The sequence below is a fragment of the Taeniopygia guttata genome, chromosome 2 (genome assembly GCF_048771995.1).
Source record: "Taeniopygia guttata chromosome 2, bTaeGut7.mat, whole genome shotgun sequence".
NCBI lineage: Eukaryota > Metazoa > Chordata > Aves > Passeriformes > Estrildidae > Taeniopygia > Taeniopygia guttata.
This window is the reverse complement of record NC_133026.1, coordinates 67,682,522-67,703,142: the sequence shown is the minus strand read 5'-3', so window position 1 is coordinate 67,703,142 and position 20,621 is coordinate 67,682,522. Positions and strand designations below refer to the sequence as shown.

The 20,621-nt window shown below is 41.8% G+C and overlaps 1 non-coding gene across 1 annotated transcript; it reads right to left on the bottom strand.

Moving 5' to 3' along the window:
- Nucleotides 1-14,189: 14,189 nt before the first annotated feature.
- Nucleotides 14,190-14,279, bottom strand: TRNAY-GUA (transfer RNA tyrosine (anticodon GUA)). Its single transcript is given in 2 exon segments — nt 14,190-14,225; nt 14,243-14,279. It is a non-coding gene; the product is annotated as a tRNA-Tyr (tRNA).
- Nucleotides 14,280-20,621: the final 6,342 nt, after the last annotated feature.

Sequence of the window (20,621 nt, the reverse complement as noted above, 5' to 3'; positions counted from 1 at the left end):
CCTGGAGAAAACAGGTACAGGATCCTATCTTACATCAAACCTGTACAAAATGGAGGTGGGAGAGAAGAGGTGAAAAATCCCTGCTCCTTCCCCCAGCCACACAGGGAAGATTAGTTAGCCAGTGTTTATAAATTGCCCTGAAGGGGTCAAGTGCAGGAGTGATTTGTGTCAGCATCTCAGCACTAAGCTGAACAGTCAAACAAGGGTTACTTTTAATTTCTCTTAATAACTGAACAAATGGGACCAGGTGTCCAGCCTTCAGCTTGCAAGGGCAAGGCTTGGACCTCTGCTGCCATCCCCTATGGTGCAGGAGGCATCACCCAGTTCTAGACAGGTCCTGGCAAGAGGCAGCACAGCCCCAGCAGAGAACACCCACTTCCAGCTTAGCTCTGTTGTACCCCACCTCACCCTGTGCTTGCTCAGCTTTCTGACCTCTTACTTAATGCAGGGGGATGTCTTTTCCCCTGAGCCTGGTGGGACTGGTGTGTATAGGGGAAGGAGCACTCGGGCTGGCTCTTCCCAGTCCTCACCACCTCCCATGGCTCAGGCCATGTGCCCACCACAGCCATTTCAGTTCCATTCCTACCTGCCATTCTTGTTAACATTTTCCCCAGGGACAAGTGGCAGGAAGGTGGGCCATCCGCTTTGCTTTCTTGCAGACCACATTTGTGCCTTTGCACTTATGTTGCTCCCAATCTTTACCTTGTTTTATTGAAGAAAAGGTTATTCCCTTTATAGCAGCTAAGAAATGTTCTTTGAAATTGTCCAGCACTCACATCTTCAGTCTAATTGAGCTTCTAAACTGATTTGAATTCCTTTTCTTGTCTGTCCTTTTTAAGGAAAATCTGAAATTTATACTATATATATTTCATTTATATTTAAAACTGCATTAGTTTCAAATATAGTTTTGGTGGGAAGGAAATTAAAATAAAATTTGGTACCATATAAATATTTTTGCATTGTGGAAATATTTTGCTGATCTGTTTGCACTCTTGTAACAAAAATTACTTAGCCAGTATAACATAATATCACCCATGTGGCAGCAACCACTGCCTCTGGAGACAAAAGAAGATGAATCATCTTAGGTGATAGCAATGAAAGAACAACAACTTACTTGGCCACAGCAGAAATGGTCAGTCTGGATGGTGCCACAGCCTACCACGGGGCCAGGAGATAGCCTCTGTCACAGTGGGTGGCAGATCTTGCCATGGGTAAATCTGGGGAAGAATGAGAACCTAACCTGCAGCCACCTTATCTTCTCCAAGGCAACCAGAGCAGCTTTGTGCAGCTCTCATGTGGACAGAAAACCAAAGTATTACCTTCCCTCTGGATCCCACAATACTGGGGCAGCTACATTGCCAAAGGTGCCATCACAATGCTCACCACATCACTTTATCAGTCTTGCTTCCTCAGAGAGGCAGCAAGGTATTTGGCTTTAAAGCACATAATAGTGCAGCCTCAGACCTGTTTCTCCTGATGTCCTCGGGAGTTTTGCTGCTGGCTTTAACAACCAGGCAGTCAGGGGGGTCACTGTGTGGTGCTTAAGCAGCCCCTCTGGAATCACAGCCCTAGACTGCAATTAGTGCTGATTTATTCTGGGTGATTACAGTTCAACACAGACCAGTACTGGTCTGGCTGCCACAACTCATCCTTGAGATTTGCCAGTAAAGGCAGCGATTCTTTTGATCTTCCTAATAGAGAAAATTGGAGAGCATACAATCAGCCTCTCTTTCTTCCCCACTGCCGTTTGGATATGACTGCAAGTAGTCTGAGAGGAAGTTCTGCTTGGAGCAGCCTGCTCCTACAGTCCTGCTGACCACAAAAAGTCAGAGGATTTAAGTGCTCCCAACTCCACCCCTGAACTTGTCAGACATGTAGGGGAAAAGATCTTGAAATAAGAGCGAGGGTATTGCCTGAGGCAGAAAGGATGGAGCGATAGGGGAACTCTTAGTATCATTTGACTGTAAAGCAAATTGTTTTACATAGATAGCGCAGCTGGGTCTAACAGGAATCAAGGTGTGACTGAAATTATTGTCTATGATCAAGCACACAGCAAAGTGAGCAAAGAGCCCAAATCTCTCTTTCCAGTTCCTCTCACTTGGAGCTGCTTGTTGGCTGCTCCTCCTATGCAGATCAGAGGGGGCCATGGCTGGGCTGTACTACACCAGCTCTGGGCAAACACAGCAGCAAGTACTCAGCAGGATACAAAGAACATTGTCTTCAGGAAAGGAGGGGTATCCAGGCCATGTATCTTGTACAAAGGATCCACTGAGATCCTGGTCATTTATTCAGGCTCTCCATTTCCTTTGAGGTGTTTTCTGTGTGCCCCTAAGCACTCATTCCATCTGCAGACAAGATGTGACCAACATGACTACAGTCACTCTAATGATAACTCTTCCAGACTGAGAGTGAGGGATCACAAGGCCCTTCTGAAGAGGGACAGGTGGAAAGAAAAGCCACCATCCCAAGCAGGGGGTAAGGCAGTGAGGCTTGAACAGAAGCACAACCACAGGAGCGGGGTGTGAGCAAACTCACAGTAAATCGGTCCTGTCCTCCCGCCCCCCAATATGGTCATGATTATTGAAAAGCAGGGGAATACCAGCCATGACATCTGTACAAACACGCCACAGGAAGCCAAATTGCAAAGACATCAGCAATCAAGACCGGACTCTTGGTTTGTTTGTTCAGATATCAATATCCACTAAAGACAGCCCCGATCACGGCTGTAATTGGCACAGCAGCGAAGGCTCCCAGGGCAGCAGGGAAGGTGAATAGGCCAAGGTGGGCAAAGAGCAAACCTGGTCCCTCTGGGATACTCTGCTGTTTCAAGAACTACTTGTGAACTGTTGTGGAACAGGACATAACTAAATTAGTCTGGGGAAGAGAAGTGTCACACAAACATGTCCTGATCAGTGTCATTCACTGGCATTTTCACTTGACATTCATCCTGAAGTTCAAGCCAGGAAGTTGCCAGAGAAACCATTCAGCTACAAGCTCTTCTCTCTCCTCCTGAAAACATCAAATAACCAAAAAATTACTTGCAACCAGAACTGCGCCGGCTGTTCCTTGTAAGTCATGAAAAATTATAAGGCACACTTTTCCCACCAACAATGATGAAAGGTTGTTTTGTTTGTTTGTCCATTTGCCTCAATGTTTAAACATTTATCCTATAGGAGATTTCTTCTTTGGAGGTTAAAATAATGAAAGAGACCAGAATTTTTTTAACAGTTCCCCTAACATGGATCAAATGCTCTGTTCTTGAATCTTGGATGGCAGTTAAACATCATACCTACTATAAAACACCCAGTTATAATGCAAACATTAGCATTTAGCACACATTTACTCAGAAAAAAACAAGACCATGCAAACTACAAATATATTAACTTCAAAAAATCTAGGAATCCTCTTTTAAAAACCTCCAGGAGGAGACTTTCTTTAATGACCTGAGTACCTTAAAGTAATTCACAAATTAATAAGCAGATAGTATGAATAAACTGAATAGCTTAAGAGGTGCATGTGGCTCACCCTCATGGGAGCATGGGGGGAAGAACTCTGACTTAATGCATTAGAAGACTATGCAGAAAAAATCCCCAAACAACAGGGCTGCAGCATACTTTCCTTCAGGGGTCTTCCACTTTACCAGACATCCTAAAAATAAGGGGAAAATTCTGTTTTTTCTTTTTTCATCCACGGAGAAGAAAATCCATCTCTTCTGTATACTGTCTGCCTCTATAATGCATCAAGCATTAGCACATAGTGGCATGAAATACATTATAAGATTAATAATAAAAATACGCATTTGCTGCTAAATGCATTCTTTTGCATCAAGACCTCAAGTAAGTTAATCACTTCAGCAAATATTTAAAAACATCCTGGAACAATGGAACTTGGGTGCTTTGCCTCCACTGGGCCCTCAAGATGTAAATATGAGCTTTTATTTTATTAGCTCCCAAAATCAATAAAGTAGTGAGCAAATGCAGAATTCATCAGATTTTGTCAGATTCCACTACACTAGAAATGGATACTCACTGAAACCAGCAAGAGATTCAAACAGAAAGGAAAAACTAGGTTTTTTACACAGCAGGTAATGAATTTCTGGAATATATCCCTGCCTTGTCTTCTTTCCTATGTCTCCAGGATAGAAGAAATGCTGCTTATCTGTTAATCTTTCCCAAACCTCAGCTATCATCATTCCCCAAAGTAAGGAAACTTGTACAGCCGAAGAAGGAAATCTACCTTCTGCAGAGAGAAATGTGGAAAGCTGAGTCACTTCAAGAACTAAATAAAAATAGTGAAAAATAGATAAAATAATATTTCTCTCCAGTTTTGGATGCAGGGGAAGGAACCTAAAAATAACAACAACAACAACAAACCCTAAAACCAGTTTGCTCTAGTTATGACAATCCAGGCATAACATTTATATGAGAACATAAAATACAGCACACAGCTGTAAGTAAAACAATATGTGTGTTCTTGAATAATGGGAAAATAACTTGCCAATAAGGATATATTTTGAGCAAATGAAAGATGACCTGGAATTGACTCTAGAGTAACAACTTGATTACTTATAAAAATAGGATGTAGGGGAAGAGAAAAAAGTAGAGGAAGCAGTGGTTGGGAAGAGCTTATATTATGTAGTATTTGATGTATTTACTTTGAAAAGTTTCCTTTTGATGAATAATAAAAACAATGCTGTAACAGCCATCTTCATGCCAAAATATAAGATTGGCTAGGGATTTTACAGCTAATGTGGCTCTACTCACCCAGATTCTTCATGTCAGAAGGCCACATTTAAGCTCAGATGGTGAAACTGAAGCAAAAGAGATTGAATAAGGAATGACTGTGGAAGCGAAGGGAGAGAAGAGCATGTGGCACAGCTCCTTGAGAGAGAGCTTACTGGCTCTCCAGCCTGCAAATTGTTTCCATGCTGGTGTGCACAGCAACACACTAGTGTGCCTTGGAAGAAAGCCAACATGCTTCCCAGCTAATGCATATTTTTCCTTCAATATCCAAGGTGAGCTTAGTGTTCATAAAAGCAGAAGATTGCCAGGCTTGTTGGCTGAAGCAATCCACCACCACTCGTGAGGCATTTACCCTCGAGGCTCTAGGGTCTAGCAGAGCTGCCAAATATGTGGAAAGGGAAGAGCAGGGACAATGCAACCCCATACCAGGTTATTGCTGGGAAAGCTTGGTCTGTACACTTGCAAAACATGTGGGAGGAGTGTTGTGATGTAGGGCCCTGGAAAAAGCCATAGGTGAATAGCAGCACAGTCCTCTGTGTCTACTCAAGTGATTAATTGCAAGACTCCCTCTACCTTGTTTGAGTTCTTCAGGGCTAAGAATGTCTCTGTGACTCCCTGGATTCTTGTCTTTCTGCTGGTGCCAAATGCAATGGTAATTTCTGGAATAGAACTGGTATAAAGCAAGAGAAAGAAGTAGAATCAATGGACTTTACACTAGTTTTGAGCCTTTTACAGTTAAAAAAACCTTTTTGTTGGCTTCTTTCAAGCTGTACTTGCACATTGTGATTTTACCCCTGTGAAATAAACACCGCTCTTATCCTTGTTCCTCTTCTCCTTTCCCATATGTGTGACCTTTTCCATTTGCTGGTGCTCTCCACTTCTGTGCCTTTGCCCATCTCTTTCTCTCTAGCTCTCTCTTAACCTTCTGGGACATTTTCTAAAACTTAAATATCAGCCTAAAAGTCTTCCTCTTTAGTTGCTGAAGAACACAGTATTTAGGTCATATGTAATGTATTTCTGCCTAGCTCAAAAGCTGAGGGACTTTCTTGAAAAATAACACTCACAATTGCTTTCATTGCAATGAGGGAGAAAACTTCAGGCCTTGTCCTCATTTCCAAGCTAATCTAAGTTTACATGAAAGCTCCCTGTGACGCACAAATAAATATTTACTATATGAATTTGAGCAACATTTCCTGCTTTGCAAAAACAAACTTAGTGTTTGAGCTGGGCTTTCTGTCCAGTAGGTTTCTGATATACAGTGCTTGTCATGGCATCCTGGCAGGTTTCTTCTTCACTTTCTCAGCAGCACCTGTTCACAGGAAACAGGAGTACCCAGATTTATATACTTAAAGCAGCATTTTGTTGCTTTACATGAGTAGTTCAACAAGGGTCAAGCAGTGAGAAGCAAAGGATGGAAGAGCAAGTATAGGGGCAACACAATGAAGTGAATCCGATTAATTTTTCCTTTGGAAATACTAGAGAGAGGATTGCTTTCCTTGGAGAACATGCGTTTGTTAACAGAGACGTTGCCATCATTACTGGGATGACTAAAATATGGAGTGCAACTACTTCATCTTTTATACAGCTCTGTGTCCACAGAGGGGAAAGCTTTTAGAAAGCAATAAGGCAACAGAAAGTCATAGTTATTAATCTGAGGTATTTTATCTCTTTTCTCCAGCTACATCTATTAGCTGTGCGTGTGAGTCTTTAAACAAAAGCCTTTCTTGTGTCCTCTTCTTATGCACCCCTCCTTTGTTCTTTTATTGCTTTAAGCTGTAACGTACGGGGTCAAGAAAATCATTCCCATTTTTACTACAAGTCTATAAATAATAAGTCATACATATGTGAGGAGTAAGAACGAGAAGTAATTCTTTGCCAAGGTCTGTCCTTCCTCGCAAAGAAAAAGCAGCCATCAATTGTGTAGGTTTTTTTAAATAAAGTGGGTATCATCATGTGCACTGAGGAGAGAAAGGCCTCATCATAAAAAAAAACAAATGGGAAGGAACCTGTGGTACCTTGGCTTTGGAAAAGCCATATTTCTGGGTTTTTTTCACCAGTAATTACTGTGGTGTGGGGAAAGGGCTCCAAGTTCCACTTGTTCTCAAATCACCAAAGATCCCTTATCATTCCCCTTGACGTCGGGCTTTTTTGTTGTTTTATAGGAGGATATGGGATTTCCTTATAATTCATTCCAGAGGTCTACTGGCACACCCCTTGAAAGAGGGTAGTTGATGACCAAAAAAAAAAAAACCCTGAAAGAGAAATACAAGTCACATTAAAACATAGATTTTCTTTCCAGTCCCTGCATACACAGGTAAGAGCTTGGTACCAGTAGCATTCACACAACATCTGTCCCTGGGAGCAGCATGCATCAGTCTCCTCAGCGGAGTCTGCTGTCTTTGCTGCTATCTTCTTCCCTTTTCCCACCTACAAGGCCGAAAAGGAACTGTTTAGTTTCATGAACTACTCCAATCTTCAGGATGTCAGGAAGCACTCTTCCTTTCCTGAGTCAGAACTTATTTAAGCCATCTACTCTAACATGGTTTGCCATTTAGGCTGTGAGCTTTTCTCTTTATTCTGCCCATTGGGCGCCTTGTGGGGACGAGGACCAATGGGAACTGCAAAGATATGTCAAAGTAGATCTTTGTCTTTTCAAATGTAAGTTTCTCCTATCAACTGCCATTTCCTATGCTTCCATGGAATACACAGGTCACACAGTTTCCGTACAGAAACACCCAGCATGTCTTACCAGCATTGCACCATTGCCTTCTTATTTTTGATTTCTCTTTTTGTTAAATTTTACATCATTTTACAACACATACCTTGCTGCTACACTGTGGAAAGCTTTCAACTAGTAAGGAAGAAGCTTTTATAACTGAGTTTCTGAAAAGGCTCCAATTTATTCTTCATAAAGATCCTTGGGATAAAAAGCAGATTAACATTCAGAAGTAAGTTAAAGGAAAAATTGAGGCTGCTCAGAGGGAGATATTAAAGGCTGATTGGCACAAAAGGGTACTTTCTGGCAAACTTCTTGAAGCACTAAAAGAAAAGGGTCAAGAGTCATCTGCTTAAGTAATGATCTCCAAGGCAAAAATATTGGCTGGCCCATCCCATAACTACAATGGACTATTATATGCATGTTCTATAGGCTGAATGCATCAATTATACTCATCATGTGGCTTCTTGAACATGCTTAACTTGCTATTTCCTTTTATTCAATGTGATAGCACATAAATTAATACATGAGAGTATTTTATACCTTTTCTCCTCTGTTTTAAATTTTGAGAATCAGCAGTTTCACTATTAATAATTTAGAGGGAAAAACTTTCAAAACTGGGGGGGCTGGTAGGACATGTCTGTGTCTGTGAACTAAATTCTGTCCACTAACCACACTTATGCAGGATGGGAAACAGCTTTGCCGATCAATAGAACATCATAATTCGCCTCGTAACAGGAAATGAGGACTCTGCAATAATGCAGTTTTAATTTTAATGCAATTTAAAAGAAAAAAAACCACCCAGTACCAGATGCTCATCAGAAGACCATTAAATGTTATTACTTATGCTATTTCCCTTAGGAACTCTCATGGTTAAAAATCAACAATTAGAAGCAGCCTATATCCTTTACAGTGAACCTCTTCAGCTGCAGTTCAGCTGAGAGCTCTGAGAGGTCACAAGGTTCGTCACAAGTTTGAGATTTCTCAAAAGGTAAGATGAGATGAAGCTAATGGCTATGTTTTTAGAGACCTTCTCACCACAAAGCCACTCATACTGTCCTTCCTTCAGTCTGATGAGAAGTGGCTCAAACACAGCTTTGTGTCCTCTCTGCTTTTTTCACTGTCCTTTCCTAGGTGCATGTGCTGTTTAATTTCTCACCAAGGACCAAGCACTGGCCCATCCACATACAGGTGTCTTCCGGCAGGAAAGCAATGGTGTCGGATGGATGGATGGATGGATGGATGGATGGATGGATGGATGGATGGATGGATGGATCTATGGATCTCCAAGGAGGGCTCCTACACCAGCAACCCTCCTTGGCTGACACCACTCTCCTCCTTCCTCATTAGATGACAGCAGGAGCATTCCATTCCACCGTACACCACTGTGCTCTCCTGGCATGGAGTCAGTGCTGGAAAACTGGTTGTGTCAATGGTCCAAGATTTAATACAGCAATATACTCCCAGAGTTTCATTCACTGGTAGGTCCATAGTTTTCTGGGAGAAGGAACCAAGGAGATCATTTTGCCTGAAAAGCTGTTGCTAACTAAAATAATGGGAAAGCTCTGTGCTGGGTTCTCAGAGAGTTGAGTCAATGGTTTACCAAGAGTTAGGAACTTGAGAAATAAGGAAGGGAGGTCAGGACACAAAACATCCAAATCCTCAGAAATTTCAGGTGACTTTTCCTGCTCTACTGCAGCTGCTTAGGACTCATCACTCAACTGCAGCAATCCTAGGGACTAACAGTGTTACATGAAAAAAAGCATAGGTACCTCTCCATGTCACAAAATCTATTCTGTAACAGAGGATGTAAGGATGGATACACTAAAGTTTGTGTGGAATTCAAAACATAGTTATCTCCCTAAAAAAGCCTTATACTGACATAAAATTATCAGTGTATTTTTTAGCTCCACATACTCAAAAAAAAAGGTAATATGAAAGACCAACCCCTCAGATCTGAGTTTTAAGAGATCCTTAATTCACAAATACAGATCTTCTCAAGCTTCTGTAAGGTTTGGGGGATTTAGAAGCAATCATGAAAACAAAAACAAAACAAAAAACCAAAACCAAACAAAACCCACAAAAACTCACCAAAAAAAAAAAAAAATTTTCTTCAGCCTTCAAATAAACATGCAACTCATGGACCCAACAGTCAGCAGTAACTTTCTTCCCATAATTCCTGAGACATGGAAGGGTAGTATACTGCAGGAAAACTGAATGTTGAAACCTCTTGATAGTCAGAAAAAAAAATAAAGAGCCAGGATTCTTAGCATAAAAGCACAGATACACAGACAAAGACTCTCTTCTTAGGAACTGGCAGCAACACAGTGCACCGAGCTCACAAACTAGACAGACAGAATTGTGTTGCAGTGCTGAAGAATCACCTGGCGTTGCTTTCTGTGGGGAGGCTGATGTTCTAGTAGTTCCAGCTTCTTTTTCACAGGAGACATCTTTAACTAGTCAGGTAAATAATCCTACTGCTGCAGTGAGAACGCTGAGAATCTTCTAGGAAATTAGGCCAAATAGCTACAGCACCTCTGCACTAAGGAGTAATTGAACACTTTGATATGATAATTGATTATAGTGCATTGATTAAAGATGACAAGAAAGCATACACTCTCCAGATGACTTTCAAATTGCAAAGCCACAAACTTCAAAGCTTATTTGGACTCACACAACAGAATAGATTTTGTTATTTACAATGTAAAAAAATGTACCCTCTTAAATGAGGCAAGAATTTTAAATCAGTAAATGGTAAAATGGCACAACCTGAAATAAGGAAGTAATCAATGCTATCAAATGGCTTCAATCTGTCCTGAGAACTCTAATCATATCCAGATGATAGCATGGGACTGATTGGGTGTCTCTAGCAGCAATTCCTATCAAGGCCTGATTATAACAACGACAATAGGAAAAAGAAAAATTGGTTGTTAGAGGGCAGTTAAGAAGGCCTGAAGAAATGTGCAAACAGTTGCTTAGTTTGCTCTAAATCTATGTGGTATGGTGGATGCAAGTAAAGGAAGAAACTACTGTTGGCCATTTCCAGCCACGATGAGATGCTTTTCATAAATTCAGCTAAATACACACTGGAGGAGAGTTTTACTTCGTGGTAAAAGCAAACCAATTTGCAACCACTTGCAATTTCTACAAACTAGCAAATCATCAGCAAAGCATCTTGACTTGCTTCCTGAATTTAAAAGCTTTTTCAAGCTCTCCTTAATTGCACATTACTTTAATTGCCATGATTCTACCTCTAGAGCTGTAAGAGAATCGTGCAGTTGTTGCTATTGATTTATTTTATTATTCCAGACAGGAATCAAGACTGTGTTTTCCTTGCCATAATAAAAAACTTTACAAAGATATGACCCTGTACAGAGAGCTTTATCTAAATCTGCATGACCAGAGGCAACAGGTGGCTACAAGTGAGCAATGACAGCAGAAAAATGTTGCAGAGCTCAAAGGAAAGCAGTGGGCTCGGTACAAAATTAAGGTTTCAGTCCTATCACTGATGCAGCACTACATTTCTGGTCTGAAACCTGATACCAGAGCATGCAGTTCACATCCAAAATTTGGAGACTACCCAGAATTCTCTGAAATTTCTTTAAGGTTAATCAAATTTCCCTAGGCAGACCATGCTTTGTTCAGTAGTTTCACATTGTGTCTGAATAAGCAATCCTCTCAACACAGCTTTGGTGCAACCAGGTGAAAACAGGTGTCTAGAGAGAAGCTGGGATTCATTTGTATGGGAAAACCGAAACAAAGTTCAGGACACACAAAGTCATTTGATTCGAGTACAACTGAGAACCTGGAGTAATGCCAGTGCCAAAACTGCCCTTTTAATTTTTAACGAAAAGTAATTTTAGGGATGAGCACAGAGGAGACCAGTCATAAACCATGGAACCCTGCTTAGTGAAGATGTAAAACACCCATGTAAGAAGAATTGTGGGTGCAGACAACTGGACCCAACTCACCAAGCTGTCCTGGGGCAGGGACTGCAAGCATTGCTCCTTCCTTGGGGGAGAAAGTACAGATATTTTGCAACATGTTTACGCCAACTGTGTGAGCTTCAATTTCTTCACTATGCAGTGTGGGTGCACTGCTTCTAAACTAGGTGATAGGTTAAAGGTTTTATTAGGGACAAGAAGACAAAGAGAAAAGTGTTTAGGAAAGGAAAGTCCCACTCATCCCACTGATAACAAACACTAACTTGTCTAATGGGAGTGTACTACTGCTGGTCTATCATGTCCCCAGCTGGTTACATCTTGGTTTCAGAGGTTTGACCTGTGGAGTGCCATTCCTCAGACAAGGACACAGCGACCTTCACAATGTCAGATGAATCAGAGGTGTTTGGCTGTGAGGGGAAGCTTGTTCAAGATTAAAGGAAAAGCTGAAGCTCATAATCAAAAAAGACAAAACAATTTTTAAGTGCTTCCCACCACACATGTGAGAAAAACACCAGGGCTTTATTTAAATTCACATTTCTGGCTTGATGGCTACAATTGCTGGAACTTAACGTGCATGAATGTTATTGAAGAGAAAGAGACAGTGAGTGTTGTCACTGCATCTGTATGGGGGGCAGCCCTGGCAGCTGAAATACCAGGCAATGGAACAGCCATGGGATAACAGAAGCTAACCACATCAGGTGCTATTCTCCACAGGCCTCAGCTATCCACTGGTGTGCAGCAATATGAGGGTGAATCCATACTGGAACAACTTGCCCTCTTCAACCACAAAAGGAACACCATTTGCAATGAAAATCTACTTCTAACTAATCCTTTCTCCCTTCATTCCTGTTTCAATCATAGCTTGTGCAAACCAGACTGAAATACTAAGTCAAGAAAGATCTGCACATCAACAAAATACCTGTGAGGCAGCCTGACTGCCCATCAGTCACCGCCATTCCCCAGTCTCAGGGAAAGCATTGGTCTCTTCCCTGACATGAGTACAAGGATTTCCATGGCATAATTATTGGCAGCTTTCAGGCTTATTGTAGCAATTAAAGGCATGAATCACGGAAAGGTTTCTTCTTTGCTCACCAAGACCATAAAAGCCACATTGTAAGGAGAGAATATGTCCCAGCTGCCTTGGGACAGATTTCCAATCAAGGTTAGTTACAAATATACCCGAGTTCCTCCTGTGGCATCACCCAGGCTCATACCCCTCTCTGCCTCCTCATATAAACTACCTGCCAGATTCCCACTGCAAACAATGCTATGCATCCTCTTCCCTAGGAGTCCTAGCAGGACTGCAAAGGAATCTGCTTGCCTCTCTCACCCCTGCTTTTACAGCCCCATCCCGCTGTGGGAGGACCTATGAAGGAATAAAGAATGACCTGCCCACCCCACTCCCAGGACCTGGTGAGCAGTTTTGTCCTTGGGAGGAGAGGCAGAACTGCCTCCTCCCGTCCTGTGCTTCCCTGTGCCGAAAACCCATTATGATCATGAGGCTGTAAGTCTGTACTGCTTTGCAAGCTGAAGGAGAATTAAAGCGGCTGGATTTGGAAGGACAAAGGAAACCAGTGTTGTACTATGATCGATGGTCATTGATCTGACGCTAATTAGTAAAAAAAAAACCTTTTAGAATATTGGAATTATATATAATCGCTTGATTATTCATTCTAGCCGGTTTCTTGATGTATTTGGCTCCAACTACTAGCAAATATTTTTTATTAAGCACAATGAAAGGTAAGCAACTGAACAAAATTGCCACCTCCTTCTACCTTTGTTCAGCTTAGTACTGCACTTTGCATGAGGAGTTGCTTTGCATGAGAAGATTTGCATGAGCTTTGGGATTTAGATCCCTAATGTCATCTTGTCTAATGTAAACATATAAAACCCTCTAATCTTTTCTTTAATAAAGCTTCTTACAGACATCTCAGAACTCATTGTGTCTTGTGAAAGTGAGTCAGTTTCCTGTGTGAAACAAAATTTTAACAGGTAGCAGTGTCCTGTTTTCTATTCTCTGAAAGTTTCTGTATGAATGACTCCTTAAAATTCCTTCTTAGCCTGGCCTCTGATGTCCTTTCTTAGTGCTCTTTCTTAACCATTTCCTTTGTACCAGCATCAACCTTTACAATTCTCCACTGAAATGGACAGTTCTTGGAAATTATATACCTCAGGATAGCATGCCCAGTGGTATTCACAACCCTTTCAGGAGGCTGATGATTATTGTCACATGTAGCCACTGTCTCAGACGGGTATCAGGACCTGAATGATCCTAGTGTTCCCATTTTTCTTCCCCAGCTCTCTTAGCTCCCCACTGCCCCACTCAATGCCTCAGAACTTCAAGATAAAAGAATGAGATAAGAAAAGGGGTGAAAACAGCAACAAGGGTGCTCCAATAGCTAGACCTGACCCCATTTTCCACACTCCAGTCAGGTAAAAGAGGCTTTGCAAGTTCTGCACCATGTGTCTGCTCCAGTTCTTGAGGTTTTGAGCCCCTGCAGGAATAGAATCTCTAATGATGGCCATCAACTGATTAGCTAGATCTCACTGAATATTCTGAGTAGGAAGGGACTCACAAGGACCACTGAGTCCAAATCCTGAATTAATGGTTCATAGAGAGGCGACAATGGTCACAGCACCACAGCTCTAACAACTATCTAAATCAGACAAGGAAAACAGACCAAATTTCTCACAGGGTATAGAGTGGTTGGAAGGGGATGTTCTGCAAAGTTGTAAACTCTGGGAAAAAGGTGGAAGACAAAACTGAAAAAAAAAATCAAAAATCTTTCCTTTGAGCCGGAGTTGAACCAGCGACCTAAGGATTACTTTTCAGAGACAGCCTACAGTCCTCCGCTCTACCAACTGAGCTATCAAAGGAAGGTAAAGAAGTGCCAAGAATGAGTCAAGACTGCATCAACAATAGCCTAAGGCTCTCATGGGCCTCCATATGTATTGCTTTTCACAACAGCAAAACAGTATCCAAAAAAAGGCACAAAGCTAACTCTCCTGCAAAATCGGATTTTGGTTACAAAACTGCCAATTTCCTTTGCCAAATAGTTTACAGCTCTTGTAATACTGTTGGTGGTGGTAGCATTAAGGTTGGAGGCCTTCTCATGACCCACATGAAATCAGTCTACGACTTGACAAAGAAATTTGCCCACTCTTTGGTGACCTTGCCACATTTCCCAGGTTGAACCAGGAATAGAGGGAGACCTCCCCTCCACACAATTCTCCACAATAATTCTCCAGCCAAATCCAATAACAAAATAGCAAATGAAACAGTAAACACCTCCCTGTCAGCTTCTATAGTGAATGTAGAGGAACAGAAAAGAAGGACAGAAAGGAATAACCACTGTGGTTTCAATTCAAATCCCACCAACTCCCTCAGTGCATCTCAGACCTCTCAAACACAGATGAGGTTGCAATGTCTGGCATTGCAACCAGTGGCCTCCCCAGCCCCTGGGCCTGGAAGGCTGAACCCTTTGTGAATCATCTGAGCGCTGCAGCTCACAGCTGTTGCAATTGAAAGCAAACTACACTCTTTTTGAATTATAGTGATTCACCAGCATTTGTCTGTCTGAGCAGCAGGGTGGGGCACAAAGCTGTGAGTAGACACCCTGTTTGCCGAAACCATGCCATCCTACTTGTGATGGGAGTGTGTGCAGCAGCGTTACCTCAGTGCCCTACAGCATATCCATCCTTAACCCATGCTTAACTCCACCTGTTCCTTGTGACTTAACCCCAAACACGGGGCTCTTGCAGAAAGTATGTAGCCAGCAGGCTGGGGGAAGTGATTATTCCTACATAATCAGTGCTTATGAGCTTGAATTGGGAATGCTGTTGCCCACCTTGGCTCCTCGGTATAAGGCAGGCATGGACATCATGGAGCAAGTCCAGTGGAGGGGCACCAAGATGTGGGGGGGCTGGAGCACAGGGTGGAGGAGGGAAGGCAGAGAGAGCTGGCCCTGTTCAGCCTGCAGAAGAGATGGATGAAGGGGGATCATCCTGCAGTCTGCAACTCCCAAATGGGGGAGTATGGGGAAGGCAGGGTCAGGCTCTGCTTGGAGGTGCACAGGGAGAGGTGATAGGCACAGGCTGCCACCAGAGAAATCTTGTTGAGATACAAAGGGAGAAAAATATCATTAAAACAAAAATTTCACCATTGCAAAGTCTGTGCAGAGGATAGAATTTCCAAAGCTTGACTTACACAGCCTTGAGTGTAAGGCTGTGTAAGCCTTAATTTTAAAGTCTACCCTGCCTGAAGCAAGAGGTTGGACCAGCTGCTCTTCAGAGGTCTTTAGCAAATGAACACAACAGCAGTGTCCATGTCAGGAGGTGAACTCCACAGACCAGATGGACTCTCAGCAAAACTATCACCATGTACATCTCCGTTTAGAAAATACAGTTCTTTGACTTAACAACCAAACATGCACACACATTGTATTTATTTTCATACTAACAGACATCTTAATGCTCCTTCACTGCTAAAACCAACACACATCTCCAAACAAATGCCCGGTTTTGTTCCTGGGAATACAGGAAGGTCAGGAAATATTTGACTTATCTACAAGGTAGTGTTGCAGTTTCTCAGAGGCCTGGTACCTGTGATGTGTCATGACAGTCACTTACCCACCAGCAACATATCAGCTGATGCTGTAAAGAAAAGCATATGGTAGAGAGAAAGAGAAAAGAGAACTGCTGTTTGCCTGAAGGGGCAACATTTGCACTCTCTGGGGTCAGATGGCCTAGGTGGAAAGAGGACCCCTATGCAAGAATGTGGGGTTGATCTTGCACTGGAAAAGAATGGCACAACAGATAACAAGGACCCAAGCTCTTAAATCAGAGCAGATAGCATAGCCCCAGGGATGTAATATTTTCCAGTAATCTTTTCCAGTTTTCCAATCCCCATAGCATTTTCAAGGGGCACTTCAGGCTCCTTTCAAGCCAATTTAAACCCATTGTCATGAGTTTGCCTTATCTGAGTTACCTTTCACAGACCCCTTAAAAATAATCCACTGATTCTCACCCACACATTCAAGGACCCCAATCCTGAAAATTAATGCTCTACACAGTTTAAGTCTTTAGCACTGACATCTAATCCAAGGTAACAAACACAGACATTTTAGGGGTAGTATCGCCATCTCTTTGCTGTCAGAAGTTGTTACTGGTGAAGATAACCCTAAACAATTTGCACTCTCTTGTAAGAAATCAGTCGTGGTTGAAGTCAAGATAAAAATTCAAATGGATCAGATAAAAAGTAGATGCTGTTACTATCTATGCATGAACAAACGGGATGCAGAAACCACAGTGTTGCCTTGACAATAAAAAGCATTGGAGATGTCTTTTTGTGCAACTTGCTAGCAGTGATATATGGGTGATTTGTGAAAGATATTCTAAACTACAAATGTACCCTCCAGGGCAGCTTTTCAAAGTAGATATTCCTAGGAAAAATTAATTAATTTTTTCTTCTTCTTTTTTTTTTTTTTTTTTTAACTTGGTAAGCTTTGAATGCTTAACAGAATTAAAATTTGGCATGGAGTCCATGAAAGATCTCTGATTATTTCGATTCTTTTAACTGATTAAATGAAGATACCAAGCTTTGAAAGCCATGTGACTGGAGCCCTGAGCTATATAAAGGGAACAGCTCACCTGTTTCATGTGGTGTAGAATAAGATGAAAGGAAAGGATGTAGTTTGCAAGCAGGATGGAGAACAGCCAGAGGTAAAGCTACTAATAGCTGGACTGTATAATTACACTTGGTAATGCTGTGTGTTTTGTTAATCTCAGATTTGCATATGATGGTCTCCAGTGTTTTGTATACTTACAGAGTGACTTTCTAAGGTGGCCTTAAATGGTTTAAAGGTTTTTAGTTTGGTTTTGGTTTTGTTTTGTTTTGTTTTGTTTTGTTTTGTTTTGTTTTTCCAGTGAAAAGATTTTTTAAATCTGATTTATTCTGAGGGACTTGCAGGAATTGTTTTCTCTCCTTTTGAGGTGGAAATACACACATGCTCTGAATAGGAGCATTAGGCTGGACTTCCAATAAATTTGTGAAATCTCCGCGTTCTCTTTATTCCTTTCTGGTGTGTGTTACACGCCACTGGTTGACTGCTGTGGTTTCTGCACCACCAGCTATGGATGATTTCAGGGTATCTCAATTTGGCAGCTTTGTGCTGTTACTCCTACAAGAGAAGAGGAGGTTTTCCTAAAGACTGCTACTCACAGCAACTTGAATTGAGTCTGAAGCATCAGGGAAACAATCATCTCCCTCTGGTCTACCTGTTAAAATTCAAGATAGAAATCTCTTTGGGCCAGGGACTACCTTGGTACTTAAAGGCTGAATAGCAGCTGGCACAACAGACCCCCAGCCCTGTCTGATGCCCCCAGGCTCTGTTGTGATGTAAATAATATGTAGGGCTTCTTGGGCCAGCTTCAGAGACAACTCTAATAATGCCAGTGTGAATGAATGCCAAGGGGCAGGAAGGTGGGAATGAAGAAAGAAAAGAATTGGGACACTACATGAAGGTTTCATATAAAGGAAGTTTGATTGCATCCTCACAGTGTGAGCTGCATTTCAGAAACTCACAGTTTATAGGACATTACTTACAGCTACCTGTTTTCGTTGTGCTCAGTGAATCCATTGAATACTTCTGATGCTGCTCTGTTATCAGCAAGACATTCAGATAGAAGTATCCTTTGGGTATTCAACACCTGAGATGTGTATGCTGAATTTTGCTACATAACAACCTTATAGGTCTGGGGTAGCTCTTAATAAAAAGAAAATATTCTCTTATCAGACAAATTTTTAATTCCCTTTTCTTCCTATATATGGCCGGTTCCATAAGCAATTAATGCACAGAAGTTGAAGTCCCAGGGCAGTACCCAGATAATAGATCCAGATTGCACAACCCAGTAGGGACGATTCAAGTGCCTGAGAGCTCACCCCATCAGCAGGCATGGAAAGAAGTACCTTCCATGTAGTTATCAAACTATTCTTCAACATGTTAAACATTCAGCCATGTTAAGTCAAGTTACAATATGCAGTGAACAGCATTCCTCTCTCCCACAAAGGGTTCCGAGTCTTGCCCTTCTCCTGGTGAAAGACAAGACTAATAATGAGTGAGCTTTTCTTCGATGATGATCAGCCCAGATAGTTTTGATTCTTGGGTGGAGATTAACCACAGCTGGGACATGACATTACACAGATACAATGCACTAACTCCTAGCTGCTGCAAATTGTAAATGAGAGAGCCTCACCCCTATATAGGTTAGCTTAGTTTCCATCCAAGAAGTACCACAGTGCACTTTTTGTCTGCTTATTTAAGCAGTTTTTCCCTCTCTGTGTCATTACTGCTTTACCATAACAGTTGTAAAGGCTGTGGCCTCACTGGAAGCTTCAGTGGCAGCAAAACCATGCATCACCTGAGGGAGGGCAGCAGTGCAGAGCACAAAAGTGGCACTATTTGTGATACGGGGGACCCCCCCCACCTCCTGTGACTGCTTCCCTTCAGGTGGCCCTGCTTCCATCCAGCCACTTCCCTTTCCCTGCTCATCAGGCCTCTCAAAGTATAAAAGCCCTAATGAAAATGAAACATGCCTGTCATATATAACGAGGAAAGACTCAACTGCTGGCAAAAAAAAATAGTGTGAAATTATAGTATCAGTGTGAGAGGGAGAGATATGAGCCCTCAGTCCCCAGGAGAGAATTTGAAAGTGCATAATTTTCTCCATTCACAAGTGGCATTTAAGGGGCAGCTTTTGGAAGCTGAGAGGAAAACCCAGAAGAAAAAGAGCACTTACAAGTGGAGTGAATATTTCTGTCCTAAATATTTGGGACTTTTTTTGATACATAGGCTTGGTTTAGCACTGGGAGATGTGCATGCACAGCCCTAATGGACTGGTGTGGTTCCTAATGTGTTTTTCTACCCACAGCTATCTAGCCTTTCTGAAGACTCAATACAAAATATTTTAAGGGTTGCCAAAACAAAAAAAAAAAAAAAAAAGGGAAAAAAAAAAAGACTAGGATGCAACTCTTCAACTCTTTGACAGGTTTTTCTCTTCATGGAAGAATTTAGCAGTTCAGGGTAAGGAGAAGACTTGTTTGTGTCAGGTCTGGTTGTGGTAGGGGATATGTGTTTCTCACATTCATGAGAATATAATTTATTTTTAAAGAGCACTTTAATATGGCATAACAATATTACCACACATCTTGCTTAACCAAAGAATTTTTCCAACCTATATTCAGTGCTGGTTAGAGTGACTATAAATTGAGTTACTGTACCTTAAATTTCTGGCTTGGCTTTAGTGATAGGAAGTTAATTAGACAAACTTTGACCATGTCTTCTTGATCCAAATCCGCATTACTTGGACATATAATAATTACCAGCTGCATGAGAGCTCATGTTTCTGGAAGGAGCTGGACTTAAAGGATGAATAACAGGTAAAGGAGTGGAAAAAGATGGCCACTGTGGGGCCTAAACCAGTGAAGCAGCAGCATTTAAGCTTTTTTCCAGCTAAGCTTTAACACCTCACAGTGCAGCCAGAATATGTTGGATGCATGTCTGAGGCATGATTGCTGGCTCAGACCACATGTAAAGCAAAGCTCTAAACACAGTTTGACTTTTTCGGGTTAGTCTTAATTTTGGAGAACAGCAAATTGGAGCCAACTGCACACACTAATCCTGATGGAGCAGCCCATGTGGTTACTGACCTCCTTGACTACCCTGGCAAACTCTGCTGGGCCATAACAGACCTGGACCTACTGGGATTCAGCAGGCCAGGCAACAGCAGTTTCAAACCTGGGCTTCACTTCTGCCATCAGAAGCAAAACCTTTGGTCAGTGTTTTCTGATGCCTCTTTTGCAAGGATCAGAATTTCTGGGAAATTATTATTGAGAACTACTGTGATCTTAAAAACAAAAAAATCTGTTGTATTCCCACTTCCTTGTCAGGAGCTGGGTTACAAACTATGCTCAGATGGTATATGGTCCTCTTTTCTGGTATTCCTACCTTTACATAGTCAGAGCCAAACATTCCAGATATCACTAAGCAACAAACAAGGAGTAGTATTAATATCAAATTTAATTCCAGGTCAAAACATCCTTTCTGAGAGGGATGAGAAAACTTCAAAAAGTAAGAACAAACACCTAAAGTAACGGTTACATCCCTACAAACTATATAATCCTTCCTTTTCCTTAGTTTAAGCTTGGATACAGTACTGAGA